The following is a 16,222-nucleotide window of genomic DNA, read 5'->3' as shown; positions in this document are numbered from 1 at the left end:
CCGCGTGAGTCCATCTGAGAGAGATGTACTGTAGCGGTGTGACTCATCAAAGGTTAGCCACAAAAGAGAAAGAGGAGAGAGATATCACAGCAGGATCACTCTCCTCTTTCATCTCGCAGAGAGTAGCTGAAGGTTCACCAGGCGTTCTCAGCGAGGATTTAACCTTCCGCGCTCCAGGCTATTTGTTGACGAGACCCCCGGGAGGGTGGTCTTTGGGAGGAGCCGGGGGGCTGAAACAGGATGACGCTGCTCTCTGTGTCTGTTCCATCCGCTATATGTGGCTGGTGATGTTTTAACGATGGTGACATTCCCCTCAGTCCAGCCAGCAGAACAGAGAGTTGGTCAGGGACAGTATTATGCTATAGGTTATCTGAGGACGAGTCATGTTGGGTTACATCCTGTAAGATGAGAAATGGTATAATAATTATGTCAGTTTAACCAGCTAGGAGCTTCACTACGGGGCACTCAGGAGGAACCAGGATTGATTGGATGTAATTTCCTGTATTCATGCAAGAAACGAAAAAAAATTATCTTAAAAAAATAAATAAAATAATCAATGCCACTTCGTCTACACTGTATCAATGCTTGTGAATGACTGTGCTGTGCAATGTGAAATGTATGTGCTGTGCTGTATGTTTTGTTGAATAGAGTTTACTGATGGTCCATTTCTCTGATTAGAACAACAATCTATTTTTCCATCTCACATTTTCAACTGACCATTGTACGCTTTTATGAAAGCTATTCATCCCTGGTATAATCTGGCCTCTCAGGACTCAGATATTGATTAATTACCCTCCCTGGTCCACGTGGCCCCTGTTGATTTGGGTTAAAGGAGGACATTTATTTCTGCGGGAAAAAATAAAGACCTCTTTAAAAAAAAATACAGCATGAACCCTGTCAGTGGAACAGGATGTTGTAGAATGTGAAATCAGAAATGATGTTATGTGTTGTACCATCATCTAAAAAGCAATGCTTTGTAAACATATCTGCATGTGGGCAGACGCATATGCTTTACACAGACCGATGTCCTTTTTGATGTTGTATTTTGTAGTGTAACTTGCCTAATAAATTGAACTGTGATTCAATGTGTGTAGTAAGTGCATAAGAGCACAAAGGAAGTGTTTGTGTGTTTGTTTGAAGGTGATAGTGCCAGTTAAGGTATAGGGTCAGCCACTTGATTCCTAGGCTGCTGGATGTGTGCCCAACTGTTGCATGAGATTAAATTGAGTTCTGTCAATAATACTCACAGATTCTTTTTTTTGTACCATTTATAGATAAATGTTTTTGTCTTGGTGTAGTGCTCTGCCAAACGCCAAAGTGCAGCATAATTTACAACAATAAAAGGCAAGGAGCCTATAGGTAACAATCCCCCCTTGCAGACAGAAGCAACAGCAACAACCCAACCCAATGCGACCAGCACAATACAGTACAAGGAGGAGAATGGGGTGGCAGTGGGCTGCAAAACAAAAGCATAGCAGCATAACATGCACAGTAAGTATGAATCAGTTTGTGCCTGTGTCCCATGAGTCAATGAATGTGCTGAAGTAGCTGTCATATTAGGTAGCAGCCTATGATGATGTATAGCACACCTGAAGTTGAATGCGCTTGCTGTCTGATTAATTTAGTTTAACAATTGAACTTGGCTACACCCACTTTGCTCCATTGTTTTGAGAAATCACCAGAAGCATATTAGTCATGTTATGAACAGCTCAGCGCTGCTGGCTTTAATGGCTTCAGTGAATCATCTAAGTCCAAACAAAGATGGCAGCTAATCATAGAAAGTTTTATGGTTCATTGTCTGGCTTGCATAACTTGTTCCTGCATCAGAGGGTTCTTCAGATCCAGACAAAGACACAGATACAGACACAGATACAGACACATATAGAGATACAGATAGATAGAGATACAGACACAGATAGAGATACAGATGGATAGAGATACAGACACAGATACAGACACAGATAGAGATACAGATAGATAGAGATACAGACACAGATAGAGATACAGATAGATAGAGATACAGACACAGATACAGACACAGATAGAGATACAGACACAGATACAGATACAGATACACACACACACACACACACACACACACACACACACACACACACACACACACACACACACACACACACACACACACACACACAGTCCCCTAGAGCTGTGGGAGATGAGGGTGCATGCATTAATACATTCGTCATGTCTGTGTGTTTGAGAAGTGTGAAGAGCCTTAATGACATTCACTTAGCCAGGGACATTACACACACGCAAGCACACACACACACTCACATGCACACACACACACACACACACACGCACGTGCACCTGTTATTCTGCTTTAAAGAGTCTGCATAACAAAAATTTGCCTGAGGCAGAATTTAATGTTTACTCTAAACTACAATAGTTGTCATTTGTTCTCTCATACTGTTTGCAGTAGACTACTATTTTATACTGTACAGGCTTACAGCAAAGCCATTACTGAGTCATCGCTGAGTCTGATTTAGAATTCATATATGCAAACTTTTATGTCACATGAAAATATATAGATATATTTTATATATAGGCATAGAGAGAGATGCTGAGCAGGACTAAAGTGACCCGGAAGAGAAAGAGGAAGAGGAAGGGGAAGAGGAAGAGGAGGAAGATAATGGATAATGAGCTCATGACCCTTTTTAGGCTCACGCTTAAAATACTTGCGTGCCTCTGTCTGCCCTACAGCCCTGGGAAAGGAAACAGCATGAACAAATATGCTACTCAAAGCACACAGTAGCGTAGCACACACACATACACACGTACACACAGAGCAACACACAAAGAGCAACACACACAAAGCAAGAAAACAAGAGAAGCTGTGATTGTGAGTGAAACTGACATACTGTACTATATTCAGCTTAGAGATTGATACTCTTTCCCTGGGGGCTTTCTGAATGTTCTTGTCTGTTCACCAGTGAATCTGATTTATATAGTCTATAAGATAAGATAGGATAAGATAAGATAAGATAAGATAAGATAAGATAAGATAAGATAAGATGACGCCCAACCCCCCCCGGGAGATGACTAAAGTTCATCTTATCTATAGTGGTGCAGTCTGGAGTCTCATAGACAGCAAACTGGGTTCATTCTGGAAATCAAGACTGGGTTCATACTGGAAATCAATGCGTTCCCCACCGCCTGCCTATCCCCTTGGAGTTACTGGAGATAACAAGCATTGTGTCTGTTGGTTTCCTCCTGTACATCCATCCCCAGCACCTCCAGTAATATCACATGATAAACTACAAATGGTGCTCAGACAGCTGCACAGACCTCTGCCCATGAATGCATTTCGTGGTTCTGTGCACGCACACGTGTGTGCAAGCAGGACATGTATGGTATTGCTGCATTTGTTAAGTTGAGAGCTTTATGCCAGTCCAAACGTTTATGCTACGTCTCTGTGACCTTCCCATGTCGACATAGGGCCATTTCAATTCTCCCCACTGACAATGAATAGGGGGGATTTTCTGATCCTGTGCCTAAGTCTCATCATAAAAAATGAATGGAGGTGAATGGCCAGCCATGTTCTTGCGACTTGTGGGTCCACCCCGTGATTCGGATCTACTCCACAATTGAATGGGGTCTAAGTTCTACCATGCTACACGCTTTCACCGAGTTTCATGAAAATCATTATGGTAATTTTTGTGCAATGCTGCTAACAAATAATCCAAGAAACGAAGAAATGAACAAATATACGCCACCAAAAACATTACCTCTCGCCCTGCACTGTCGCTGGGGCAGAGGTAATACAATATTATTAAATCATTAAGTCAAAAGTAATGAAAAGAGAGAAGCATTAAAAATACAAACTGTTTTCTTGTTGTTACATACTGAGTGTGATATATAAAGTTGCAGGACCACCAGTGTAAGCCTACCAGCCATAGTTCCTCAACTGGGCCACACTGATCTCCAACTAATTGGTAACAATGAGATACAGTAGTCTCCTGAGGGAGCAGGCTGTCAGATATATCCAGGCTTCCCATCAGTTTAGTAGACCATTATTAGCATGGTGTTAAAATGAGCTATTGAGCCAGTGGACAAACAGCTGTTCAATAGGGATAGGTGTAATTCATCGGGCTGAGAGCGCTCTTTCTATTCTCACCTCTAATCCTATCCTGCTATGCCAACAAGCTCTACAGCAGGTCTACCTCCATTAGTTAATGGATCCTCTCCCTCCTCCTCCATGACAGTCCCAGACTAGCCTGAAGCAGTCCCTTTGTGGAAGAATAGGGTAGGAATGACCTGTACTGAAACACCGTACAGTATGCTGGGTGATAATGTAACTCTTTGTTGGATGATAGTGTATCTGTATGCTGGGTGATAATGTATCTGTATGCTGGGTGATAATGTATCTGTATGCTGGGTGATAATGTATCTGTATGCTGGGTGATAATGTATCTGTATGCTGGGTGATAATGTAGCTGTGTACTGGGTGATAATGTAGCTGTGTACTGGGTGATAATGTAGCTGTATGCTGGGTCTTAATGTAACTATTTTCTGGATGATAATGCAAGTTAAGTTATGCAACATCTTACAGTGTGGGAGCGAAGATCAAGCAAGCAAAGCATTAGCACATTAAAATCCCAGCAGCTAAATTGTTTGTTATTGTGGAATCTGTTGGTGGCGAAGAGACCCATCAATCTCACCACCATGGTCTCACTACCTCACTACACCCAATAACTCTCTCTCTCTCCTACTCTCTCTCTCCTTCTCTCTCTCTCTCCCTCTCTCTGTCTCTCTCTCTCTCTCTCTCACACACACACACACACACACACACACACACACACACACACACACACACACACACACACACACACACACAGAGAGAGACATGCACTCACACACACCCATATGCACACACACCACACACATAGCATGGAGGCACACACATACATACAGTATGGGGGAGGGGTGGCAAACAAACTAAACAAGCTGGTGAGGAGGGCGAGCTCTGTCATGGGGAAACACCTGGACAGTCTGGAGACTGTGGTGGAGAGAAGGTTGAGGGACAAACTGAAGTGCATCCTGGACAACCCTCCCATCCCCTCTATGACAAGCTGTGGCAGATGGGGAATAATTTCAGCCACGGGCTCATCGCTCCCAGGTGCAAAGCAAAGCGCTTCAGGAGTTCCTTTGTGCCAGCAGCCATCAGATTCTCAGACTCCATATTAACAATACCTGAGCTCGGATGTAGGCTGACCCTAGCGAAGAGGTCCCTTCGGGCCCAGAAGGTGGTGAAGTTGTCTATGAAAGGGACCATCATGTGGCAACAGTAACCCTTCAGCCAGATGTGGAGGCTGCGGATTCGGCTGTACTTGGTGTCGCCATAACGGGGAGAGGAGAAGAGACCAGAGATGACAGAGGCCTTGCCAGTCCCTAACACAGTGTTAATCAGGGGTTTGAAGTATTCCTTCAGCTGTTCTGATTGCTCAAGCTTGATGTAATTTGCCCCAACGTGGATAACGACTGATGAGACCAGTGGATGATTGTTGACCAGTAATGTGACCTTAGAAGTAATGTCCAAGACCTTGGCCCCTGAGAAGCAGCCTTTGAGACTGCAACATGGCGCAACATTTAGGAGCCCACAACAAGGAGGGGGAGGAGGGCTTGACATGCATGGGGGGCATTGCTTTGGGCTTCACAGCGTTGGTGGTGGGGCCTGCTCACAACCGGAGGGACAGGGGGAGTGGACGGCGGGTGATGGGTGGGTGGCGGCTGGTTCTCCCGACGAGGACCAGATGGAGGTCCAGGCTCTCTGTCCTGAATAGGGGGCCACTCATAGCTCGAGGAGGCAGGAGAGGATCTCGTTGTGCGAGGAGGGGACAGTGTGGGATGAAGGGTGAACTGTGCGGATGCCGGGATGCAGAGTAAATTTGCAGCTGCTCACGCTTCTGGGCCTCCCAAAGGAGTCCACGGCGGAGATTGGGTTTGATTGCTAGCACTGCACATGGGAACGAGACTTACTGGCAAAGGCCCATAGACTAGACTAGGCCCATAGACTGCAGTGCAACAACCTCCGGTAAGCATGTTGAGAAGCAGAGGTCATACTGTAGATGAGATCAGCCTGTCCCGCATAGGCGTGTTAGCTTTCCTAGGCTAACTAGCCACTGTGGCTAGCTTAGCTATAGCTACCTGACTTTCGAGAATCAAAATTCGGAACTGAAACGTCTGATTGCTGAAAAATGTTGCTATGTCGAATTGAAACAATGGAAACCACCAGTAACTAAAAGCGATTACCGAGATGTGGCGTAAAACTTGATCAAAATGACAAAGTTTGGGAGAGCTACTAACGGAGCAAAACACTCAGACTATTTCCACGTTGAAGTCTTATAATTAAAATTGATCTCATTAATCTTATCTTATAATTAATCTTATTTAAATCAATTTATTTTTTTACTCTTGATCTATTCTGTACTTTATATCGATGATCGATATTCTTGCTGCTGTAATGCCCACATTTTCCCCCTGGGGATTAGTTTATTTTACCGTATCTTATACTGTATGAACACACACACACACACACACAAACACACACACACACACACACACACACACCCTGACTAAAGCAGGGGAGCCAAACTTCTACTGTTACCATCATGGGAGCAAATCTAATTTATGAGAGAGAAAAAGAACAGAGTGTGAAAGAGGCTGTGTAATCACAGTCTGCTGCCCTCCAGGTGAGAGGGGCTGATCAGGACCGTAACCTTTACACACTTCGTCAGGGCTGATCAGGACTGTAATCTTTATCAATCAATCAATCAATCAATCAATCAATCAATCAATCAATCAATCAATCAATCAATCAATCAATCAATCAATCAATCAATCAATCAATCAAAGCTTTATTTGTACAGCACATTTCATACCCAGAGGCAACACAATGCGCTTTACAGAGAACAATGGAGGTGGGAATACGTCCAACCCCTACATATTCCAGAGGAAAGCAAAAACCAGTATCACCTAGGGGCCAGAAAAGTGAGCTGTAAAAATTCTTCCCCCTACCCCTCTCAACAAGGCGATCGAGCAAGCTCCTGGAGTGTGTTTGTCTAACGGCTAAGAACATTTATAAAGCAATACATTACATTAAATTACATTTTCAGAGTAAGAGAGGCTAAAAACATCATAGGAGAGACATGCCAAACACTGGTGTATGTCAGTGTGTGCATAAAAGTGCCTGGGCCCAGATAGAGGCAGGGGTTGGGGTAGGGAGAGGGTAGGAAAAGGATACGGACCCAGGTTAGGGTGAGGGGAAGGGGATCTGAGCCCAGGACTGGTGTATGTCTGTGTGTGTGTGTGAGTGTGCCTGGGTCCAGGTAGAGGCAGGAGTCGGGGGTAGGGTGGGGGTAGGAAAAGGACAGACCCGGGTTAGGAGGGACTGGAGAATAATTCGCTCAGTCTGGAGACAGTTGTGGTTTGGTCCGGATCCTGACCAGAGTCCGAACTTTGAGGATGCATGCTTTACACACTGTGTCAGGGCTGATCAAGACTGTAACCTTTATATACTGTGTCAGTGCTGGTCAGTACTGTAACCTTTACACACTGTGTCAGGGCTGATCACAGTGGCAGTGAAACAGTGAATCGGTGCATTACACCTTCGCCTCACAGATCATAGGTTCGATTCCTGCGTGGGCTTTCTCTCAGGCCTTTCTGTGTGGAGTTTGCATGTTCTCCCCGTGTTCACTAGGGTTTCCCCCATAAAGAACCCAATACAAAAAACATGCAGAAAAAGAGATCGCTAATGCTGTCTGTCCCTGACGAAGATGGACAGAAGCACTTGGATTGCTCCCCGGGTCTGCTCCCGGCTGCCCTTGGAGGAAGGAGGACAGGATGGGTTAATAGCAGGAGAGGAAATTCATCGGTGGACGCTCATGTCACTCGTGTGTGTCTCAGCATCGCCGACTCACTACACAGTTGTGTGTTGCACTACATGACAAAGATGTTTGTAACCTTTACACACCGTGTCTGGTCTGGTCAGGGCTGTAACCTTTACACACCGTGTCTGGTCTGGTCAGGGCTGTAACCTTTACACACCGTGTCTGGTCTGGTCAGGGCTGTAACCTTTACACACCGTGTCTGGTCTGGTCAAGGCTGAAACCTTTACACACCGTGTCTGGGGTGGTCAGAACCGCAACCTTTACACACTGTCAGGGCTGATCAGAACCGTAACCTTTACACACTGTCAGGGCTGAGCTGGACTGTAACCTTTACACACCGTGTCTGGGCTGGTCAGGGCTGTAATCTTTACACACCGTGTCTGGGCTGGTCAGGGCTGTAACCTTTACACACTGTGTCAGGGCTGAACTGGAGGAGCCCAGGCTACTGGGGCACAACAACACAACACATTATTTGGGGTTTAAAAGCCAACTTGATAAACAACAAAACTGAAACCTTGTAAACATGCTCCCCTCCACCCTGACTGATGGCACACAGGGACTGTGGACACCAGGGACAGGGACAAAACACCGCACGAGCTGCAGACAAGCCATGTCCACACCAGCCTGTCATAGAAGAATGGAGTAGAATAGCTGCTGGGAGGAGGAGAACAAAGTAACCAAGCTGACTGACTGGAAGCACTCTGCATAGGATATAATATGTGCTTCAGTAAAATGCTGTGAGACTGAAGCCTGTGTGTGTACAGTATGTGTGTTTTGTGTTACTTCAGCTGAGGCTCCAGATTCTATCCCTCTCATGTGAAAAGTGTCACATGGATGGCTGTGGGCCACAAAGGTCATCCAGGCCTCTGCCTGCAAAAGAGGCACACAAACACACATGCAAGTGTGCAAACAGTACAGACACACACACACACACACACACAAACACACACTCTACCATACACACCCACAATCACGCATACACATTATGCATATATGCACGCACACAGACCCACCCCAACCCCTTTCTGATTGAGCATTTGATCTGCTCTGGAGAAAGAGGAAGTAAGTAAGGAAGAGTGGAGACAAGGAACGGTTTAAAGAGGCCAAGTACAGGTGTAGCAAGGCAGTGAAGGAGGCTAAACGACACTTCACAAAAACTACAACATCAGTTCTCAGAGGGGAACAGGTCCTCTGTCTGGAAAGACCTGAGACAGATCACCAACTACAAACCGAAATCCCCCCATTCCACTGACGACCCACGCCAGGCCAATGAATTGAACAAGTTCTATTGCAGGTTTGACAAACAATGCCCCCCCCACCCCCCTGCTGCCTTCCTCACCCACCAGACCCAACAACTGTTGACTCCTTCCACTTCCTGGGCACCACTTCCGGGGCGGCTGTGGCTTAGTGGTAGAGCGGGGTCGTCCAATGATCGTAGGGTCGGCGGTTTGAATCCCACCTCCTCCTGTCCACATCGAAGTGTCCTTGGGCAAGACACTGAACCCCAAATTGCTCCAAATGAGCAGGCTAGCACCTTGAATAACAGCTGCCGCCATTGGTGTGTGAATGGGTGAATGAGAGGCCATTGTAAAGCGCTTTGGATAAAAGCTTTATATAAAAGTGCTATATACTGTAAGTGCAGTCCATTTACCATTTACTATCTCCCGGGACCTCGAATGATAACTAAATACCAGCTCCGTCGTGAAGAAGGCACAGCAGAGGATATACTTCCTGAGGCAGCTGTAGAAATTCAGACTACCAAAGAAAATTATGGTACTCTTCTGCACCTCCGGTACTCAGCCGCTACAGCCAAGGACAGGGCCAGACTGCAGCGCGTCATCCGATCCGCCGAGAAGGTGATGGGCAGCAACCTGCCCTCCCTCCTGGTCCTGCACAACTCCAGGACCCTGAAACCGGCCAGGAAGATTGTGGCTGACCCCTCCCACCCCGCCCACAATCTCTTCGTGCTGCTCCCCTCAGGCAGGAGCGGAGTGGCGAGCTCATCAGCCTCTTCAACAAAGACAAGACAAGCCCCCCCACCCCACGCCTCACCACGGACCCCGCCACCGTTGAGAGACACTGTCAATAGGCACTTACATATGACCTGAATGTACTCACATATCATGCCGCACATACATACTGTATGCACATACACACACTCATATTCACATTATACTCATACTCACTATAAACTGACTGCACTACCTTTTGTTTATTGTACTATATCTTAGCTTATCCTTTTTTGCACAAGCATTTTGTACTCAGTCTTTGCACTGTGCTGTCTTTGCACTGTCCTGTCTCATCCCCGCACCCTGTCCAATGTTGTCTCCATGTTATGCACCACGACCGAAAGCAAATTCCTAGTACGTTGAAAAACTTCAAGGCAATAAACAAAATCTGATTCTGATTCTGATAAACACATCAATGCAAAAACCTGTCATCTTATAGAAGTTCCTGATGTCCAAGACCTGATGTTCAGGTCCTGATGTCCACAGGTGAACAGCTGAGGGGTCCAGGACAGTCAGTATTACACCAGTTCTAAATGCACCCTTGAAAACATAATCCATACTCCAAGAACAGAACCATGATCAGATATCTGTGAGAATAATACACCAGCATGTATGATTCAGAACAGGTCCAGACAGCATGCAGCTGTTACATACCGTGCTGTCACACATACTGTAAATCATAGTGGAGAAACTATTTATCTGTAGCAACATGAGGGGAAGCACATCACTGGTGTGACGGCATCAGATCCAGCTAAGTGTTTTTTTTATTTTTTAATATCAATAAGATTATCTTAAAATTGTCAGACAGAACGCAACTGGTATGGTATGTACACGACCACAGTCACAAATCAATGAGTGAGTGAGTGAGTGAGTGAACTGGGGACCGGGAAGGGAGAGGAAGAACAGCACTATGCTTTATCAAGCCTGGTTAGCATCTGTCACGGGCCAGCAAGCATTACTCACAGCCCATTGCCCTTTTACAGTATATAAACAAGATTATCAAATGATTTTCACAAAGCAAATGTTAGTTGAGAGGGAGATGCCAAAGTGACTGATAACGTCAACCGTGAATGACCAAACAGTCAGCCGGTCAATCATCCAGTCAATCAGCCCAGTCCAGGGAGCAGTGCGCTTAGGCTGCACTGCAGACGTCCAGTATACTGAGGGAGATGTACCAGGTGTGGTTATGTAGCACGCACACACACACAGGAGCAAATAAGCGTCTCTACGCAGTTAGGTGCCTGTTCTCATCCATTTGTCTGATTTAAGAGGAAATGCTTTATAGATTACACTCTTCCAGCCGCAAATGGATGATATGAAGACATGCTGTCAAAATGTTCACTCCCTTGTCTCCTCTAATCACTCAGCACACTGTAGCCCACAGTAGCTTGGCCTCTGCTCAATAACTGGTTTATGCAAAGCCACAGCATAAGTATGTCCACAGTAATCTAATTCCTATACAGAATAGCCAATTACATTGCCAGAGGCTTATCGAACCATCGCTTCTGTAATATCTTCTTTTCTGGCATTAGCAGGAAGTGATTAATGACCCTCAGACTGGTCCATAAGGATTCAGGACACACTGCATGAATCTCCCTCCCACTCTCTCCACCACCACAGGGATGAATACAACCCTACATGGATAGTCAGTAGTGGAGCACAACAAAGCATGCAGTTACGCACGCACATGCACACGCTGACACACACACACACACACACACACACACACACACACACACACACACACACACACACACACACACACACACACACACACACACACACACAAATGAATCAGTAAGTACTTCTGTGGGAGAGTCAACAAATACTCTTACTTAACAGCAGAAATAGTTGGCCTTACTTAACAGCAGAAATAGTTGGCCTAAGTCATCAAGAGCACTAAATTAAACAAAGATACATAACTAAACAATGTCATGCCAACACAGCCACACCAGCCAAACCATGCCGTATACAAAAGACACTGAAAGTAATACATTTCTATGCACTTTGATTGCACTCCTGCAACACACTTCTTTCAAAACACTACACACAAAACCTACACCTGACCAGGCCACACGCACGCACGCAGACACACACACATTTAACATACTTAAACACTTGAACACCAACACTTGGAACAACAATCAGTCTGAGTCTGAAGCATTCTCGACAAGTCCTGACCTTCAAGTCAGGTACAGTGACGGAGAGAAATTGCTTTCAGCTGCTGGGTGAGGAGAAGGAGCCTAATGCAAAAATACAGGCTGTTTGTCACTGCGAAGCGTGGAGGTGCCTGTGATGCTTGTGTGTGTGTCTGTGGCGGAGAAGAAAAGAATCTCCCTGAGGTCCAAGCAGCCGGAGGTCATGAAAATAAAGTGGAGGAAGCATGCCGAAGCTTCGACCGCAAGCGGACTACGGAGAATCGTAAGACTCTGAATGAGGCCAAACAGCTTCTCTCGATACCTACGATAAGATCAAGGGGGAGGAGCTGATGGAGAGGGTGCGGAGGGTGGAGGCAGCGCATGGTGAACAGTATCATGGAGGGTCATAAATGAGACCAGTGGGTGCAAAGAAAGGGCAGGTTGCAGGCCGCAGCCCTGGTTCACTCACTTCCGGAATTTCCTAGGCACACAGCTGACAGTGGATGGAGCTGAGGAGGAGAGCTTACAAATCTCAATATTGATGATGGCCCCTTCACAGTCAGGAAGTTTGCCAAAGTGAAATCCATGCTGCAGCAGGGTAAAAGTGCTGGTCCTGACAGCATTCTCCCCCTTCTTTAAGAACTGCGATCTTGATGACATCACCCTGGAGTTTTACAAGCGTGCGCTGTTGAAAAACAACAACTTCTGATATGTGGTCTCTCTGGAGATCTCTTGAAACCACTACCGACAACATATGGCATCAGTCTAACATGTATCCTTGCAAAGATGTACAATCACATGATGCTAACCTGGATACGGTGCAACCCTCACTTGAGAGAAAACCAAAATGCTTTTTGAGACAGGAGGACCACCGTGGCCCAGGTCTTGGCCTTACGGAGAATCACAGAGAAGGTGAAAAAGAACAAACTGACTGCGCTACTGTCTTTTATCAGTTTCAAAAGCACATAATATCAATTCTTCAGTCTGAGGACGACCTAGAGAGAGAGTCTTAGCACCAAAGACATATTACTGAACGGGCCTACCGGGCCCAGGCTTAGGGGCCCAAGAGCTCAGCGGGCCCTTTGCAGGGTTGTTGCAGGGACACCAATAGACGTTTAGGGTGAGATTCCTTACACAAACATAAAAAAACGATATTTTAAACACTTTACAGGGTTCCACATCTTTTTTTATTTTTTAAAAAGAGAAGCCTGTGTGGGCTACATATTTTCTATAGCCTACTCTTTAATCTAATGGGTGGGAATTTAGGTTTCCTTTCCATACTTTAGATACAGGCTATAGAAACTACTTAAAAGATGACGCTATTAAAGTTTGTGAACTCAAGACAGATCACACAGGTGCAGGTCACAAGGTCAATTGGTTCAATCTGTTTGATCTTGACAAAGAACCGTACATGTAAAATGGAGCACCGTCACATATCAAGCGGTGCAGCAAAACGAAAAATCCTAAAAGAAAAAGAGTCAAGGCGGTCAGATGTTTACAACAGGTTCTGCGCATTTCCAGTTTTTTAAAGAAAACGATGAGAACCACAGTGTTGCGCTGGAGGCTGCTGGCGAGCGCACTGCTGATGAGGAACAATGCTTATGCTAATGCCGCACCACCGGGGTTATTTTTGGCGCTGGCAGGTGAAGAGGAGCAGGCTGGTGCTCAAGAAGAGGCCTCCAAATGGCCTCCGCCGCCTGCAAGCATTGAAGATCAGTTACAGCCTCCTGAAAGAGAGGAGAGCGAGGCTTGGTTTGAAACCTGAGGCTATTTTTGACTCTGGCTGTCACTATTTGTGAAGGAGAGCGGCCATTCTCTTTACTGTCCAGAATTAAAAATGAATTGAGGACTAAGAGGACACAGAGCCGGCTCAAGGCTCTTTCTCTCATGGCGATTGAGAGCGAACTGACCAAATCCCTGGACGGAGCCAGAAGAAAACACACTGCATAAGGTAAGAATATGTTAGGATTAATTTAGTGTCAAGATATCCTGCGGTTGCTATATGACACTGTAGTGCAATCATTTGTGTTTTGGCTGAGGCTGAGCAGTATATTATGTTAATAGCTGTTGAGTGAGGCCTTCCTATGCTGTAAATCCTGGGCTGTTGAAATACAGGTGAATTTATTTCTAGTTGTTGTGCTGTTGGTTTTGAGTGTCCCTGTGCTGTAAATCCTGTTGAGATGCAGGTGAATGTAGGGGGGTGGGGGGGGGGGGGGGAGGCTCTACACATCCAGGCCCACGCGTCCATTTTTTCATGATCCGTCTATGCTTAGCACTACAAATGATCCTCAGATAAGCTCACCTCTTTTGTGACCATAGCGACAGTGAGAGCGAGAGTTCTCAGGAGAGAACAGGAACAAGGAAAGAGGAAGACCAGGCAGATAGAGACATATTTCCGATGACATCAGGATGTCCATCATGGCCTGAGTTGCTATACGGTAGCATCCATAATATGGACATTAGACTGGTGAACAGGTATGTCTTCAAATTTCTACACTAGACTGTACCTATGTAATTGTTGCAGATCATTCTGCATCACAGTGCAATATCATGTAGTCCTAAAATATTAGGTATACAGTACACTCCTCAGTGAACCCCAAAAAAAGTATAGCTGCTGCAACTGGGACAAATGACAAATAAATGAGGGTCTCTGCCCAGACTAATTATTTAAAACTTCTTTAATTAAAATATCATTAAAATCATGTGTCTGAAATCCAAACAGTGCAATGCCTGAGTAGGCATTAGCATGCTTATTCTGCAAAACTTTAAACTTTAGACGGTTGCTGTAGTGCCACCATCAGGATTAACATAGGACTGGACCTATGGGCATAGGTCTTTTGATGATTTTACATGCATGAGAAGTCAGACTTTCTAAGGAGAAGAATAATATTGGGAAACACAAGTGGGATTGGCAGCTGAGGCTGCCCGGCTCCTAAAAATAGGTATAGTACAGTGAAGTACATGTACATAATACAGTTTTGATGTTTCTGCATATAGTATGACGGTGCAGTACATAAAAAGGAACTTAACCAATGACATCATGTTGTATATTCTACAGAACTGCCAGACGACGTCCTGAGGGTAAAAGGCAATGTCTGTTGAGCCAACAGGAACTGACCATAGTCATATAGTGTTGGCAAACAATGCCATCCGTGAACTACAGTATGAAAGCAAATCATCACAGATCACACAACATTCTATAATATCAACTCTGTCAGTATATCGACACTCTACCGCATCTTGCGTCAACACCAACTTACGATGAAGCAGCTGTACAGTGTTGTAAAGACCTTTGCCATGACTATGTGCAAGTGTCACTGTGCTATACTGTAATACAGTAATGGCAGTAGATTGTGTCCTATTGGCACTTCATAGATAGATTCAGACAAAGCAGTATGTGACCGAGGCGGGTGCCGTCATTCTTGGGATGTGAGGGAATGGGGTGGTTGTCTGTCAGGGCACCTGCCTTGCCTATAGTTTTGACTGAATGTGTTGGACCGAACCCTCCCCCTCCATGTGTGAAAAATGTCCCATTGTAGTCTGTTTTGAGATATGGTAAATGGACTGGACTTATATAGCGCTTTTCCACCTTAGCGGCACTCAAAGCGCTTTACAATGGCCTCTCATTCACCCATTCATTCACACACCAATGGCGGTAGCTGCCATGCAAGGTGCTAACCTCCTCATTGGGAGCAATTTGGGGTTAGGTGTCTTGCTCAAGGACACTTAGACATGTGGACAGTCGGAGCTGGGATTCGAACCACCGACCTTTCGATCACTGAACGACCCGCTCTACCAACTGAGCTACAGCCGCCCCGAGATAGACCATATTCACAGTACCGTCTTTGTATTTTTACAGTCCTGGACTTTGATGCAGCTGCACAGCGTCATGAGTTCATTTTCACTGATGAAGCTGCGGGATTAAATCCAGCTACAGTATAACCAGGCCAAAACGACAAAGAGTTGTGAATATCCCTTGGCAGCGCAGGGGAAATATCATCATGTGTGCTGCAATCAGTCTGCACACATGATCATATTTGTGGATGCAGTAATAATGCAGTTTTACAGGATGGACCAGGGTAGCCCAGGTATTGATAATGTTACTTTCCACCGGGCTGCTCTGTTCCTCTTAGCCTTCAAAAAGATCTAAAGCTAATGGAATTGC

Source organism: Borostomias antarcticus (assembly GCF_949987555.1).
Source record: "Borostomias antarcticus genome assembly, chromosome: 10".
Taxonomy (NCBI): domain Eukaryota; kingdom Metazoa; phylum Chordata; class Actinopteri; order Stomiiformes; family Stomiidae; genus Borostomias; species Borostomias antarcticus.
The sequence above is the reverse complement of the archived record's forward strand: the minus strand, read 5'-3'. Positions refer to the sequence as shown.